The sequence below is a fragment of the Mesoplodon bidens genome (assembly GCF_964165515.1).
Source record: "Mesoplodon bidens genome assembly, chromosome: 11".
NCBI lineage: Eukaryota > Metazoa > Chordata > Mammalia > Artiodactyla > Ziphiidae > Mesoplodon > Mesoplodon bidens.
In genome coordinates this window covers 94,467,144-94,485,088 of record NC_138167.1, presented here as the reverse complement: position 1 = coordinate 94,485,088, position 17,945 = coordinate 94,467,144, and positions in this window count along the sequence as shown.

The window sequence follows — 17,945 nt, the reverse complement described above, 5'->3', positions numbered from 1 at the left end:
TGGAGGAAAATTATTGGTGTTACACAAGAAACCTCATGGCACTGTGCAGCCTAAGTCCATATTTATTTCAGACTTGAAGCAGAAAATTACTCTTCCTTCCAAAAGAGGTTTAAGTAACCCTTTAATTACCAGCATGAGCATAATGCTAATTATGCAGGAGAAAACAATTATTAGGTCAGAGGTAAAAATCAGTTACTAAGTGCACTTATAAGAAAGATGCTAATATATTTATTGTGTAGCCATTTGTGATAACAAGTAAAACAGGCCATTACTATTTTTACATAGACTCCTGGAGCATGTCACACTTCTGCAAAGTCTGTGAACTTTGAGCATTTGCTGTAACAAAATCAGATACAATGTTAACTCTAGGGGAATAACTGCCATGAAGTCCTGGTTACCTTGCACATATCCAAATAGGCAGAGGTTTGAATCACAGCTTATCTGAGTCTTGGCAGGATGCCTTATGATTCTTTTGGAGTACAAGAGGATAGTGCCTCTAAGGAGCTGTTATGAGGCCATTTCCTACTCACCTTTTTTCCCCTGGGAGGCAATCTACAAAACAGTTTCTCATGGTCTCTGGGTTTTGATGAAGTATGGGGCTTTCTACCCCATCCCCCTTAGAATAGTGTCAGAAATTAAACATAGCTACAGACTGTCTTTGGTTCCTCAGCAATGGTGTCTCCAACAGATCTCATTGCCATCATCCAGCCCCTTTTGTTTCAATATTATCCTTCTTAGTGTGTGGGACAAGAATCACAGGGAACTGGCACCTTTGGTTTAGTCTTCTTTCCATTGTCTATGTAAGTAGTAAATGGTATAAATCTGTAAGTGGCTCATTGTATCTTTACCAGTTGGATCAATCAAGCCTTGGGCTTGGCCTTGCCAATCTTATGTGTTAGCTTGACAGTAACAAGATCTCCAAATTGACTATGTCACATTTAAGGGCCCAACATGAGATGTCACAAGGAATATGGAAGGAGTCCAGGAGAACTGAAACAACAAAATGATAAAGATATTTTGGATGGAGATCCTGTAGTGGCCATGTAATATATTCTAGTTGATTATAACCATCACTTTAAAATAATTAAATAGAAACAAAAAGAGGGGAATATAAAAATAGCATAATTATAGAAAAAATCAGAATGCATAGTATTTCATTACATTAAGCTAGCATACAAAAGGAGTTGTTATGTGAAACTTATGTTTCAGTTATTTATGTAAGTATTCCTCTATATCTGTTAACTATGGCCACAATAATTCTATATTTTAAAAACAGCAACTAAATTTCAGCAGCATACAATAAATTTTTTTTTAGCCCACAAGTTGTGGGTTGGCTAGTTTGTCTGTTCTAGTCTAGGCTTCACTGAGTGCCTCTGCTGCTCATTCACTGGAAAGGATGGGGGTTGGCTGATCTGGGGTCAACCTGGTTTGGTTGGCTCTGCTCCATGTATCTGTCATCCTCCTCCTGGGACCAGCGTGCTGACCTGGCATGTTCTTCCCATGACAGTGGAAAGGAGGCACAATCACCCATATGTTTTTCATGCCCCTTTTTGCATTATATCTGCCAATATCTGGCCAAAGCAAGTCACTTGCTGAACCCAGATAAGGGACAGGGGAGGACAGCCTTCCCAGAGTGGGAGGGCACTGTAAAGTTGCATGGTAAAGGGTATGGATGTATAATCCTGTTACTGGAGAGAGTGAAGAGCTAGAACAAAAATCCAGTTAGCTACATTCTCTGTAGCTGAAGTTTCTCTATCTGAATATATGCTTCCATGGAGTACTGTCATGTAGATTCAATTTTCTGTATCCAAATCAAAAAGCTTTACAGTGAATCTATATGCATGTGTTAACAAAAATATTAATTGCCTGTGAGTCTGAAAAGAAAGTGTAGGATTAACTTGTCATCATATCTCAGCTTTTCTTCCAACAGGATCATGTTTTGTACTCTGTCATTTAAATGTATTTTGTATTTTGGCTATAATCTCCCCCACATTATTAAGTTAAAAAAAGTCTCCAAAAACAGGTAAAAGGCTTTAAGGAAACTAATTGAATTAAGAGCCCTAGAAAAGCTCATGTGCTAGAATAAAAACTTATATTGGAAAGTTAATTTAAAGTTGAAAGTTATAAAGATAAAGGAAAGCACATGAAAGTGGTAAACTTGGACCTACCTATGAGTAAGAAAGTTAGCAAAAATTGTAGAAATATATTTGATTCTAGAAAGCTTTACCATGATACCAGGGTACAATATAATCTTTTTGCAGTAACTAGGGAATATTGTGTGCTGTGTATCAATGGCCACAATTAGCATAGAATGCCTTCAAGCATCATGTTCAGACAGCAGAATACGTTGAACGTACTCAAAAATCTGAGGAAGGAGGAAATGGAGGAGGGAGTTGCTTTAGTGAAGGAGGTGGGTTTCAAAGGAAAAATTGGATGAATCAAGTGACCTACGAAATTTTCTAAACATGCGTCCCATGAAGAAGCCTGTAGCTTAATTGCCCCTGTGCAGAATGACGATTACCTCACCTTTTTCTTATCTCCAATCATCTTTCCCCACGCCTCAGACCACCCTGCTTCCTAAAGTCATATATAATCTTGAGCCCCTCTCCTTTGGGGAGGCAAATTTGAGACTTGTTCTCCCATTTCCTCACTTGGTTGCCTGGTGAATAAACTCTTTGCTGCAAACCTCGGCATCTCAGTTTGGCTTGCTGAGTGTCTGGCAGACAAACCTGTTTGGCAGCGCTATCAGTATTCCCTCAGACATAGCCCCCTTACGAACCAAACGCAGGCAGTCTCCTCAGCTGCCATAGATAACTTTTTCCCCACACGCAAATGCTTTTAAATCTTCCATCAGCCTAATACAGGGCATTTATAAGCATTTAAAGATAGGGTAAATTCACTGGTACTTTCCAGGGCTACATTCTTTAAAAATTCTTTAATAAGTACAGAGAATCTGCTCAGGTTATAAAACTGGAGCTCCTTACCTTAGTTCAATAATTTGGGATTTGTATGGTAGTTTCTTGAAGCTTGTTTATGCTTCAGAGACCTCATGCTCAGACAGAAAGAAAGGTTTTCAATATCCTTTAAGCTTTAAATCGGTTCCAGTGGAATTTCAACAGCACATAGCACTAACTAAAAACTAGGCTTCCAAAGATCAACAAGCAGTTTTTTCCTCTCTCTCTGGCTATGAAAAGAAGTAAACTGGAAAAAAAATGCTATGAATAAAAATTTCAAGCGTATTAAAATGTTCACATTCCCCAAGATAATTTCATTCAGAGCATTATAATTTGTATTTGACTGTTTACCTATGAGGATTTCTACTTAAAGTCTATTAACCTAAAAATCAACTTGCTGCAAACTGGGAGCAATGCTTGCTCTATCAGCAATCATTTCATTTTTAGTAAATTCCTAATAAATCAATATTTGTAATTGAAAACATTATCTAAACTCACCCAAGACTCAAGCTGATATAATGGAGGAAATATATATATGATATATATATATATATTTTGGTTGTGTCGGGTCTTAGTTGCAGCACACGGGATCTTCGTTGCAGCATGTGGGATCTTTTGTTGCAGTGTGCAGGCTTCTCTCTAGTTGTGGCACACGGGCTCCAGAGCGTGCAGGCTCAGTAGTTGCGGCTCACAGGCTTCGTTGCCCCATGGCATGTGGGGGATCTTAGTTCCCCGATCAGGGATCGAACCCCCCTGTCCCCTGCATTGTAGGGCAGATTCTTAACCACTGGACCACCAGGGAAGTCCCAACGGGGGAAATTTTTTAATGCAAGAATTTAGATTTAATGTTGAACTCCAATAAAAGAAAGTAGTCCCAACATTATTCTTCCTTTTAAGACTACTTTTGAAGGACAAAAACAATAAGTCCCATTTCTAGTTCAAGAATAAGCTTCTCCCCAAACTATATGGAAGCCTGTTAGATATATGTATTTGTTTCTTTTTATTTGTGAAAAGCTACTTAGAGTTCATCTCTCAAACCACTGAAAAAGATAGGTCCTCTTTGTCTAAAAAGAGGTTACTTTAAATGTGGCACTTGGAATAGTCCACTAGTTCCTGTGATCTAGGGCAATGAGGTGTGCCATGTTGTTTGGCTGAATAAAGCTGAGCAAAATCTGACAAATGGCAGAGGACCATACTTGGGTTCTTATGCTTATTGGATTCACTGAACCCTTTTCTTTAGTACCACAGCGAGGCAGGGTGGGGAAACATTTGTTCACAGATGAGTTGCCAGTATAGACTGTCACCTCCTATCTTACCACTGGAATCTAATGAAAACAATCTGAACTGTAATTTGATTCTTCACATTTTTCACAGTGGATGGCATTTCTTTTGCATTTTCAAAGAATATACTAACTGAACAAAAATCTAAATTAAAAGGCATATATCAAAATGTATTGAAGTTACCTGTATCTGAGACTAGATCTGCTGTTAGCCTCTGCAACTGGAGTGATGTAGCACGTAACTAACATTCAGCACCTAATTAGGCGTTTAATGAATGTCAGTGGAATTGAAAATGAGCCGCTACATTTCATCATTTTTTTAAGCATAATGATGATATAGGAAAAAAAATAGGATTTAGAGTCAGAACAACTAAGTTCAAGTGCCAGCTCTGATATTTACCAGCTTGGTGTTGTCAGAAAAGTCACTAAACCTCACCAAGTCTCAATTTTTCTCTTACATAAAATTATGATAAAAATAAGTTTCTAACAGTATTATTAGTAGGATCAAAAAAGGTAAAGAATATGAAAGTGCTTATCAAATGAGATACCCAAATACTCTCAAAGGTAGATAGAATATAAATAAAACATCAAAAACAAATTTAACTCACCAATATGATGAAAAAATTCTAATTAGTGTTACTTATACCACTGGTGTTTGCCTTCTATTGTACCCTGGAATAAGCATTACTTCAAATGACAATAACTTGGATTAAATAACTGAGTAATACTGGCACCAAAAGAGTACACTGAAATTAAATAACATAACAATATTCATAATCACTTGTCCTCTCATTGCAATTACTTTATTCATTTCCCCTTTTCTTTATTGGCAATTTTTCTATGTAATTTACTTTTGTTCTTAGGACATTAATGTATAACGAGACAAAATATTTCCATTCATTAAAGAATATGTGCTGAGGTTTGATGAAATCATGTTTGATTATGTTTAATTTTAGTTTAATTTTCATCTTGTACATTTCACCTACAGGGAAAATGGAATAATCTGAGGGAAAAAAAGAAAATGTTAATGCAATAATTTATAAAGATTTGAGGTTTGATAGCAATAAGGAAATGAATAGCAAATAAGAAAGGAGGATTTCTGGGTAGTACTAATGTCTCATAGCAACAAGAACATATAATAGCAATGAAATACATATATTTAAAAACACCATATCACATTCTACATTGTCAGAAAAATGTTAATATAGCAGTTAGTTAGGTTTGAACTAGCCAAATCCACTGTGTGTAAGAAAGAATCACTGTCTTCCTGAGTATCTTTGGCTAAGTAAATATTGTTTGTAAATAAAACCAGGAATGGAGCAAATTATGGCACTTCAAAAATCTCAAACAGCCTTTACATGTTGATCACATCTGAAGGCCATTTTAACATTTGATGTGTTGCCTAGAAATTATTTTTAAATACTGTTTATAAAATATTTCATTTCCACTGTGTAACTTATCAGGAAATAACACCTATAATTATAATCATGTTTGCATTTATTATGCTTTAATATTTTCTTCAAGAATTGTAGCTTCAGGTTGCATATGGCTGGTCTACTGTTTTTAGTGTGTGGTACTCCTGAATCTCTGCATTCACTCAATCACAAAGTCCTGCCGGTTCCACCTCCAGTATTTTTTTAACTTGTCCACTTGACTGGGCTATATGCTTTTAATCTTAACACCTTCTGCAACCCAATGCATCCTCCAAAGTTCAGCCAGAGTAAAATAATCTTTCTCCTACCATGTTCTGAGTATCATACTCCTCTTGAAGTATCCTAGCAGTTCACTGACTTCACAACTGAGTCCAGTCTTTTCAAAAGCTGTATAACCATTCCCCTCCACACAACTCAGGTCTTTTCTCTACCCATTTCCTATCACACACTCCCATGTCCCACTCCATACCAACACATGTATTCTGCTTCAATAATTCTCCATGCTCTCCTAAACCACTGAACTTCTACATATACTTTTTCCATTGTTTAAAGTGCTCTTCCTCTATTTTGTCTAGGTAATCCTCATCCATCAGATCTCAGGTTAGGTGTCACATTCTCTGGGAATACTGCAAACTAGAATGGGTTTCCTGCCTGTGTGCCCTCATCTTACCCTCACTTAGTTGCCACCATATCCCCAGTCTAGAAAAAAGATAATAAATTAGGCATTTAACAAATAGACACTGAAAAAATGGACAATGAAGGAAATGAATATTTCAGACAAAATTGTCATGTATAGTCAATCAAAATGTGGCTCTCATTACATTTTAAACAGGAATATTTATGAATCACTTTCTAAACTCACTATTTTATAGGATCACTTAGTGATAAAATAGAAAGGTGTGTACTGAAAAATTCTCAAGGTAAAAGCAGAGATTTTGAGGGGGGACCTTCAAGATGGCAGAGGAGTAACAAGTGGAGATCACCTTCCTCCCCACAAATACATAAAAAATATGTCTACAGGGTTTCCCTGGTGGCGCAGTGGTTGAGAGTCCGCCTGCCAATGCAGGGGACACGGGTTCGTGCCCTGGTCTGGGAGGATCCCACATGCCGCGGAGCTGCTGGGCCCGTGAGCCATGGCCACTGAGCCTGCGCGTCCGGAGCCTGTGCTCCGCAAGGGGAGAGGCCACAACAGTGAGAGGCCCACGTACCGCAAAAAAAAAAAAAAAAAAAAAAATATGTCTACATATGGAATAGCTCCTAAAGAACACCTACTGAACACTGGCAGAAGACCTCAGACTTCCCAAAAGGCAAGAAAATCCTCACATACCTGGGTAGGACAAAAGAAAGAAAGAAAAAAACAGAGACAGAAGAATAGGGATGGGACCTGCACCTCTGGGAGGGAGCTGTGAAGGAGGAAAAGTTTCCATGCACTAGGAAGACCCTTCACTGGTGGAGACAGGGGGTGGGTGGGGGGAAGCTTCGGAGCCACGAAGGAGGTTGCAGCATCAGGGGTGCAGAGGGCAAAGTGGAGAGATTCCTGCACAGAGGATCGCTGCCAACCAGCACTCACCAGCCTGAGAGGCTTGTCTACTCACCCACCGGGGCAGGTGGGTGCTGGGAGCTGAGGCTAGGGCTTCAGAGGTCAGATCCCAGGGAGAGGACTGGGATTGGCTGCGTGAACATAGCCTGAAGGGGGCTACTGTGCCACAGCTAGCTGCAAGGGAATCTGGGAAAAACTCTGGAACTACCAAACAGGTAAGAGACCATTGTTTTGGGTTGCACGAGGAGAGGGGATTCCTTCCCTGTCTGCCCACAGAAGACAGAGCACGGCCTAAAAGAGCTCCAGAGATGGGCGCAAGCCGCAGCTATCAGATTGGACCCCAGAGATGGGCATGAAATGCTAATGCTGCTGCTACAGCCACCAAAAATCCTGTGTGCAAACACAGGTCACAATCTACACCCACATCTTCCCCCAGGAGCCTGTGCAGCCCGCCACTGCCAGGGTCCCGTGATCCAGGGAAAAGTTCCCCGGGAGAATACACGGTGCACCTTAGGCTGTTGCAACATCACTCTGGCTTCTGCTGCCACAGACTCACCCCGCATTCCAATTATAAATACCATATCCCTGCCTCCCCCCGGCCTGAGTGAGCAAGAGCCTACTAATCAGCCGCTGCTTTAACCCCATTCTGCCTGGGTGGGAACAGAATCCTGAGGGTGACCTACACAAAGAGGTGTGGCCAAAACCAAAGCTGAACACCAAGAGCTGTGCGAACAAAGAAGAGAAAGGGAGGTATCTCAGTGCAGGCTCAGGAGCAGTGAATTAAATCCCCACAGTCAACTTGATGTACCCTGCATCTGTGGAATACCTGAATAGACAATGAATTATCTCCAAATTGAGGCAGTAGACTTGGGGTTTGCTGTCTGCCACTGATATGTTTTTGATTTTTATGTTTATCTTAGTATAGTTTTTAGTGCTTGTTATTGCTGGATTTGTTTATTGGTTTGGTTGCTCTCTTCTTTTTTTTTAATTATTATTTTTTTATTTTAATAATATTTTTATTTATTTATTTTTTTCTTTCTTTTTTTTTTCTCGCTTTTCTTCTGAGCCATGTGGCTGACAGGGTCTTGGTGCTCCGGCCTGGTGTCAGGCCTAAGACTCCGAGGTGGGAGAGCCAGGTTCAGGACATTGGACCACCAGAGACTGCCCAGCCCCACATAATGTCAGTTGGTGAGAGCTCTCCCAGAGATCTCTGTCTCAACGCTAAGACCCAGCTCCACCCAATGCCCAGAAAGCTCCAGTGCTGGATGCCCCATGCCAAACAACTAGCAAGACAGGAACACAACCACATCCATTAGCAGAGAGGGTGCCTAACATCACTAAGTTCATAGACACCCCAAAACATGCCACCAGATGTGGCCCTGCCCACCAGGAACACAAGATCCAGCCCCACCCACCAGAACACAGGCACCAGTCCCCTCCACAAGGAAACCTACACAAGCCATTGAACCAACCTCACCCACTGGGGGCAGACACCAAAAACAACAGGAACTATGAACCTGCAGCCTGCAAAAGGAGACCTCAAACACAGTACGTTAAACAAAATGAGAAGACAGAGAACTATGCAGCAGATAAAGGAACAAGGTAAAAACCCACCAGACCAAACAAAAGAAGAGAAAATAGGCAGTCTACCTGGAAAAGAATTCAGAGTAATGATAGTAAAGAGGATACAAAATCTTGGAAATAGAATGGAGAAAATACAAGAAATGTTTAACAAGGACCTAGAAGAACTAAAGAGCAAACAAACAATGAGGAAAAACAATAAATAAAATTACAAATTCTCTAGAAGGAATCAATAGCAGAATAACTGAGGAAGAAGAACAGATAAGTGACCTGGAAGGTAAAATAGTAGAAATAACTACCACAGAGCAGAATAAAGAAAATAAAATGAAAAGAATTGAGGACAGTTTCAGAGACCTCTGGGACAACATTAAACACACCAACATTCGAATTATAGGGGTCCCAGAAGAAGAAGAGAAAAAGAAATGGTCTGAGGAAATATTTGAAGTGATTATAGTTGAAAACTTCCCTAACATGGGAAAGGAAATAGTCAATCAAGTCTAGGAAGCACGGAGAGTCCCATACGGGATAAATCCAAGGAAAAACATGCCAAGACACATATTAATCAAACAATCAAAAATTAAATACAAAGAAAAATATTAAAAGCAGCAAAGGAAAAGCAACAAATAGCATACAAGGGAATCCCCATAAAGTTAACAGCTGATGTTTCAGCAGAAACTCTGCAAGCCAGAAGGGACTGGCGGGACACATTTAAAGTGATGAAAGGCAAAAACCTACAACCAAGATTACTCTCTCCAGCAAGGATCTTATTCAGATTCAATGGAGAAATTAAAACCTTTACAGACAAGCAAAAGTTAAGACAATTCAGCACCACCAAACCAGCTTTACAACAAATGCTAAAGGAACTTCTCTAGGCAGGAAACACAAGAGAAGGAAAAGACCTACAACAAACCCAAAACAATTAAGAAAATGGTAATAGGAACCTACGTATCTTTAAATGTAAATGGATTAAAAGCTCCAACCAAAAGACACAGACGGGCTGAATGGATACAAAAACAAGACCCATATATATGCTGTCTACAAGAGACCCACTTCAGACCTAGGGACACATACAGACTGAAAGTGAGGGGATGGATAATGATATTCCATGCAAATGGAAATCAAAAGAAAGCTGGAGTAGCAATTCTCATATCAGACAAAGTAGACTTTAAAATAAAGACTATTACAAGAGACAAAGAAGGACACTACATAATGATCAAGGGTTCAAGCCAAGAAGAAGATATAACAATTGTAAATATTTATGCACCCAACATAGGAGCACCTCAGTACATAAGGCAAATGCTAACAGCCATAGAAGGGGAAATTGACAGTAACACAATCATAGTAGGGGACATTAACACCCCACTTTCACCAATGGACAGATTATCCAAAATGAAAATAAATAAGGAAACACAAGCTTTAAAAGACACATTAGACCAGATAGACTTAACTTATATTTATAGGATATTCCATCCAAAAACAACAGAATACACTTTCTTCTCAAGTGCTCATGGAATATTTTCCAGGGTAGATCATATCTTGGGTCACAAAGCAAGGCTTGGTAAATTTAAGAAAATTGAAATCATATCAAATATCTTTTCTGACCACAATGCTATGAGACTAGATATCCATTACAGGAAAAAAACTGGAAAAAATACAAACACATGGAGGCTAAACAATAAGCTACCAAATAACCAAGATATATCACTGAAGAAATCAAAGAGGAAATCAAACAATACCTAGAAACAAATGACAATGAAAACATAATGACCCAAAACCTATGGGATGCAGCAAAAGCAGTTCTAAGAGAGAGGTTTATAGCAATACAGTCCTACCTCAAGAAATATGAAACATCTCAAATAAACAACCTAACCTTACACCTAAAGCAAATAGAGAAAGAAGAACAAAGAAATCCCAAAGTTAGCAGAAGGAAAGAAATCATAAAAATAAGAACAGAAATAAATGAAAATGAAAATGAAATGAAGGAAACATCAGAAAAGATCAATAAAACAAAAAGCTGGTTCTTTGAGAAGATAAACAAAACTGAAAAGCCATTAACCAGACTCTTCAAGAAAAAAAGGGAGAAGACTCAAATCAATAGAATTGCAAATGAAAAAGAAGAAGTAACCACTGACACTGCAGAAATACAAAGGATCATGAGAGATTACTACAAGCAAGTATATGCCAATAAGATGGACAACCTGGAAGAAATGGACAAATTCTTAGAAAAGCAGAACCTTCTGAGACTGAACCAGGAAGAAATAGAAAATATAAACAGACCCATCACAAGCACTGAAATTGAGACTGTGATTAAAAATCTTCCACAAACAAAAGCCCAGGACCAGATGGCTTCACAGGTGAATTCTATCAAACTTTTAGAGAAGAGCTAACACCTATCCTTCTCAAACTCTTCAAAAATTTAGCAGACGGAGGAGCACATCCAAACTCATTCTATGAGGCCACCATCACCCTGATACCAAAACCAGACAAAGCTGTCATAAAAAAGAATACTATAAGCCAATATCACTGAAGAACATAGATGCAAAAGTCCTCAGCAAAATACTAGCAAACAGAATCCAACAGCATATTAAAAGGATCATACACCATGATCAAGTGGTGTTTATCCCAGGAATGCAAGGATTCTTCAATATTTGCAAATCAATCAATGTGGTACACCATATTAAAAAATTGAAGGGTGAAAACTATATGATCATCTCAATAAATGCAGAAAAAGCTTTCAACAAACTGCAACACCTATTTATGATAAAAAACTCTCCAAAAAGTGGGCAGAGAGGGAACCTACCTCAACATAATAAAGGCCATATATGACAAACCCACAGCCAACATGGTTCTCAATGGTGAAAAACTGAAACTATTTCCACTAAGATCAGGAAGAAGACAAGGTTGCTCACTCTCACTGCTATTATTCAACATAATTTTGAAAGTTTTAGCCACAGCAATCAGAGAAGAAAAAGAAATAAAAGGAATACAAATCAGAAAAGAAGTAAACATATCACTGTTTGCAGATGACATGATACTATACATAGAGAATCTAAAGATGCTACCAGAAAACTACTAGAGCTAATCAGTGAATCTGGTCAAGCAGCAGGATACAAAATTAATGCACAGCAATCTATTGTATTTCTATTCACTAATGATGAAAAATCTGAAAGAGAAATTAAGGAAACACTCTCATTTACCATTGCAACAAAAGAATAAAATACCTAGGAATAAACCTACCTAAGGAGACAAAAGACCTTTATGTAGAAAACTATAAGACACTGATGAAAGAAATTAAAGATGATACAAACAGATGGAGAGATATACCACTTTCTTGGATTGGAAGAATCAACATTGTGAAAATGACTATACTACCCAAAGCAATCTACAGATTCAATGCAATCCCTATGATACTACCAATGGCATTTTTCACAAAACTAGAACAAAAAATTTCACAATTTGTATGTAAACACCAAAGACCCCGAATAGCCAAAGCAATCTTGAGAAAGAAAAATGGAGCTGGAGGAATCAGGCTCCCTTACTTCAGACTATACTACAAAACTATAGTAATTAGGACAGTATGGTACTGGCACAAAAACAGAAATATAGATCAATGGAACAGGATAGACAGCCCAGAGATAAACCCATGCATATATGTCACCTTATGTTTGATAAAGGAGGCAAGAATATACAATGCAGAAAAGACAGCCTCTTCAATAAGTGATGCTGGGAAAACTGTATAGCTACATGTAAAAGAATGAAATTAGATCACTCCCTAACACTGTATACAAAAATAAACTCAAAATGGATTAAAGACCTTAATGTAAGGCTGGACACTATAAAACTCTTAGAGGAAAAGATAGGCAGAACACTCTATGACATAAGTCACAGCAAGATCCTTTTTGACCCACCTTCTAGAGAAATGGAAATAAAAACAAATGGGACCTAATGAAACTTAAAAGCTTTTGCACAGCAAAGGAAACCATAAACAAGATGAACAGACAACACTCAGAATGGGAGAAAATATTTGCCAACAAAGCAACTGACGAATGATTAATCTCCAAAATATACAAGCAGCTCATGCAGCTCAATATCCAAAAAAGCAAATAACCCAATGCAAAAATGGCCAGAAAACCTAAATAGACATTTCTCCAAAGAAAATATACAGATTGCCAACAAACACATGAAAGGATGCTCAACATCACTAATCACTAGAGAAATGCAAATCAAAACTACCATGAAGTATCACCTCACACCACTCAGAATGGACATCACCAAAAAATCTACAAGCAATAAATGCTGGAGTGAGTGTGGAGAAAAAGGAACCCTCTTGCACTGTTGGTGGGAATGTCAATTGATACAACCACTATGGAGAACAGTATGGAGGTTCCTTAAAAAACTAAAACTAGAACTGCCATATGACCCAGCAATCCCACTACTGGGCATATACCCTGAGAAAACCATAATTCAAAAAGAGTCCTGTACCACAATGTTCATTGCAGCTCTATTTACAATAGCCTGGACATGGAAACAACCTAAATGTCCATTGACAGATGAATAGATAAAGAAGATGTGGCACATATATACAATGGAATATTACTCAGCCATAAAAGGAAACAAAATTGAGTTATTTGTAGTGAGGTGGATGGACCTAGAGTCTGTCATACAGAGTGAAGTAAGTCAGAAAGAGAAAAACAAATACCATATGTTAACACATATATCTGGAATCTAAAAAAAAAGAAAAGGTTCTGATGAGCCTAAGGGCATGACAGGAATAAAGACGCAGACGTAGAGAATGGACTTTAGGACACAGGGATGAGGAAGGGTAAGGTAGGATGAAGTTAGAGAGTAGCACTGACATATATATGCTACCAAATGTAAAACAGATAGCTAGTGAGAAGCAGCTGCATCGCATAGGGAGATCAGCTCGGTGCTTTATGACATCCTAGATGGGTGGGATAGGATGGATGGGAGGGAGATGCAAGAAGGAGGGAATATGGGGATATATGTATACGTATAGCTGATTCACTTTGTTATACAGCAGAAACTAACACAACATTGTAAAGCAATTATACTCCAATAAAAATGTTAATAAATAGATAAATGAGGAAAAAAGAGGAGTTTTTTTAAGGGGGAAATGGACCTCAAAATTTGTTGAATGTATAAAAGAATTGTTTATAATGCTGAATAAGCTTAGCCAACATGTTGATAGAATTTTAGTGACAAATGGCCCTTGAGGGAATAAAATAATATACATGGCTCAATGGGAAGCTAATAAAAATAACAAACATATGACTATTAAATTAGTGTTAATCTGAGTAAAGAGGAAATAAGTTGTCAAATGTCTGAACCTTGAAGCCAAACAAATATAGGATCAAATTCTAACTCTACCAGTTTTTAATTGAATGACTTTGGAGTATGAAAATTCTTTGAGCCTTAATTCTTTCATAAATAAAATGAGAATGATAGTAATGCATCCTCCCATATAAGATATGGAGAATAAACTTTTCTAAAGCACTACTATAATATCTAGCACAAAGTGGAAATGCATTCAGTGTTAGTTATATAGTTAATATTATGAAGTATAGTGGAATGAATGAGATCACTGTGAAGTATAGTCATGATAGAAGACCTCATGTAGGAAATTATTTTCATCTGGGCTTTGAAGATGGGTAACACTGAGAAAGTGATGGAGACAGGATGGGCAGGCTGGGTCCATAATTCATTCACACTTTTACTGTGGAACATATATTACAGATTAGCTTGTGCCATTGTTACTCATGAATAACAAATATTCTCTACTACATTGCAAATGTTTAGAAGAAAGGGAGCATATTTGACCAACTCTGCAAACTTCTTGGCAACTAGTATATAGTACGTTCAAAATATTTAATTGCTGTTATTAATTTAAATAGCTGTGTGAGTTACTCTAAGGAAAAGAGTCTGATTGATCATTGAGGCAACGTTAAATAGTTTGAGTGAGGTTCTATTATGGAGGACCTTCAAAACCAGGCAAAATATATACTCAGTTCTAATAAAAGTCTTAAAATAGGCCCTGAGTAACTGAGTTAAACAATAGAACTACCTAGTTTTACTAAATTAATATAAAAGATCACATAGAAGAAGAAATATGCAAGTATTGGCAGTAATATTTTAAAGAAAAATGCTGAAAGGAAGTATATACTAATATTTATTAAAATTGCCATGAAGTAAATATAATCAAAACCACATGACATAGACCAATAGATGGAAGATGTCTAAAGCCCAGACACAGATCCAAAAGTGGACTATGTTACCCACATTCTGAAAGACTGAAGGTCAGAGACTAAAGAAAATTCTTTCAGCCGGCGGAATATTAGCCATATATCTCATTGTCCACTTTATCTGCAAAGGTAGATGGCTTGAGGGAAGGAGCTGTACCAATTATTACTGGGCTGTGGCTAATTATTAGGGACTTGTAAGAAACAAGATTAAAGACTTGTGACTAGAACATTAGGGAAGAAATACTCAACAAAACACTTTCACAGTGAAGCAGACCATTAATAATCTGATGCATATGTTCACCTACTCTGGAAGTAGGTTAGCCTCCTTCCCAGCAAACTAGAGCTTGCTCAGTGGACTCATAACAAGGTGGGCAGCCATGCTGGCATGGATATAGAACACACATGGGCATAGCACCATGGAGTTCTCTTCATGAAGACTTAGCTCTCTTCCACCACTGTCACCTAGTTTTTTAGAAGTGGTGACTAAATCTAGAACCTCATCATGCTATCAAGCCTTAGTAAAATCAGCCAGCTAGAAGATGACAGATTGACTACACTGGATCTCTTCCATCATGAAGGAAGCAGTAAAAAATCTTTGAGGAAATAGACGCATTATGCTTTTGAATTTGCTTTCCTTACCCATCATGCTTCTATCTGAGCCACCATCTGTGGACTTACTAATGCATCAACATTTTGTCCCACACAACACTACTTCTAATCACCAGACAAATGACAAAAGACATAGACAAAGGGCTAATGTCCATGGGATTTATTGGTCTTATCACCCATAAAATGGTAGAAAGGCCTAGTGAAGACTTGATTATGTCCTCAGCTAGAGGACATAATATCAAGACATTGCTATCCACCAACTCTTATTAATTACTTACTCTATACTTCTAACAGAATTAGATTCTGGATAGAGGTTCCTTAGATAGGAGATTTATTCAGGCTTAACTCAGACACTGAATCTATATTTCTCAATGTAGAGTGAACCCTAAGAATAATGGGAGTAAATGGAAATAGCATCTATTGAGTACCTATTTAATAATATGTGCTGGGCATAGTGTTAGGTCTATTTTGCAGGTGAGGAGATAAGCTTATGAAAGTTGGGTCACAAATATGATGTGTGCTTGTGTACAGATAGGAACCCAGGTGTTTTTTATTCCAAAGCCCACAGTTTTCTAGTGTGCAATGCCAGAAGAAGGCTAGATAATTCCCTTACTAAAGAAATTTCTACACACTTTAAAAATATTGAAGAATAGGGGATTTTGCATGTACTTCAAAGAATGAATAGGATCTCTCAGAGTTGGGAAATTAAAGGTTTTAAGAATGAACATATCCAGGTAAAAACATTTCTTGTTTATTCCTTTGTCTGCTTAATCCTTACTTATCTTCTCTACACGCAAATGCTAAGAGAAGAATTTTATGTCTTGTACATTATTATAACCCCAACGCCTCAAACAATACATGGCACTTGACAAATACTCATGTATATATGTTATATGAATGAATGAATTAGGCAAACCTCAAATGATTTCCAGTCAACTATCTCCCACCCTGCCACAGATTCCACCCTTCTACAAATTGAGGTTCAAAGAGTAACTACGTTAAGGGGCTCTTTGGTGCATAATAGACCAACACCACCTATCTGATGTTAGTGTACAGTTGAAGGATTTCCTGTTTTGAGCAATGACTATATCTGTACATTTAGGAATATGCATTTGGGATCATGAGAGAACACTGAATATTGGGAGCCTGTGACCCTAGTACTGACTGTTCCTAATAAGCTGTGAGATCTTGAACAGGTAACTCAATGACCTGAGCTATGTATTTCTTTATCTGAGAAATGAATAGGTTTAAGCAATTGATCTCTCAAACCATCTCTGTAATCTAAAATTCAATGACTCTAAGAATTACATTGTCAATTGTTTTGTTTTTCTGATGAGTAAGATATTTTTATTTAGCCTATATTCTAACATGTAAGCACATTTGTGGAATAGGACATATTTATTTGCATCTTAGTTTTTATTTATAGTACATAGCAATAAAATATATCATATGTAAGCATAAAATATGAAAATAGAAAACATAATAGAAAATAGTACAAGACATGACATACATTTAATTTCATTGGCTAAGATTATTAACTTTACTTTTCTTCTGATTATATATTTTAGTTGCATATTTTTTAGTTTCTATCCAAAAAATTACTCTGTAACAAAACTGCTTAAGATATTCAGTTCTCCCTTAAAGATAAATTAAGAAGCAAGCTCTTTTCACTACCTCTTAGGGAATCACATAATACCTTCACTTCAACAGACAAAGAGCTTGATTACTGTTATTCAGTTACTAAATTGATAACATTTAAAGGTCCATGGCATTTAATTTTTTTAAATGAGTTAAAAATACATGGGAGATATTTTGTTTTTACTGACTTTACAAAAATCCCTGATTAACACGCCAGATGCCACAGTTCTTCAAGCCTGATGAAGGCTCCCTGGAGTTAATATCCTTTCAGCCGTTGTTGCCAAAGAACTGAAGCAGATTGTGAAGGCTGTATAATCATACGATTTTTCTCCTATTGAGGAACTACTGACACAAGAAAAATCACCTGCCTTGATGAAAACTCTTTAAAATAATAGAATTCTGAATAATGAAAAATTTTCATTGCAGGTCAGTAGTATGGTATCCTTTGACATTGTAGTTCTGAAGCCTGTATTTCAATTCCTTCTCATTGAAATGAAAATCATACATTTTATCGTCATGGAACCAAAAAGCTCCATGGCAGTCTGGCTAAAGAGAGAGATGCTTTAGTTGGTACAGGTTGTGTGTATGGATGATATAAATAAAAATGGGAGGTAAGGAAGATTAAATTGCTTGGGAAACTTTATTTTTTA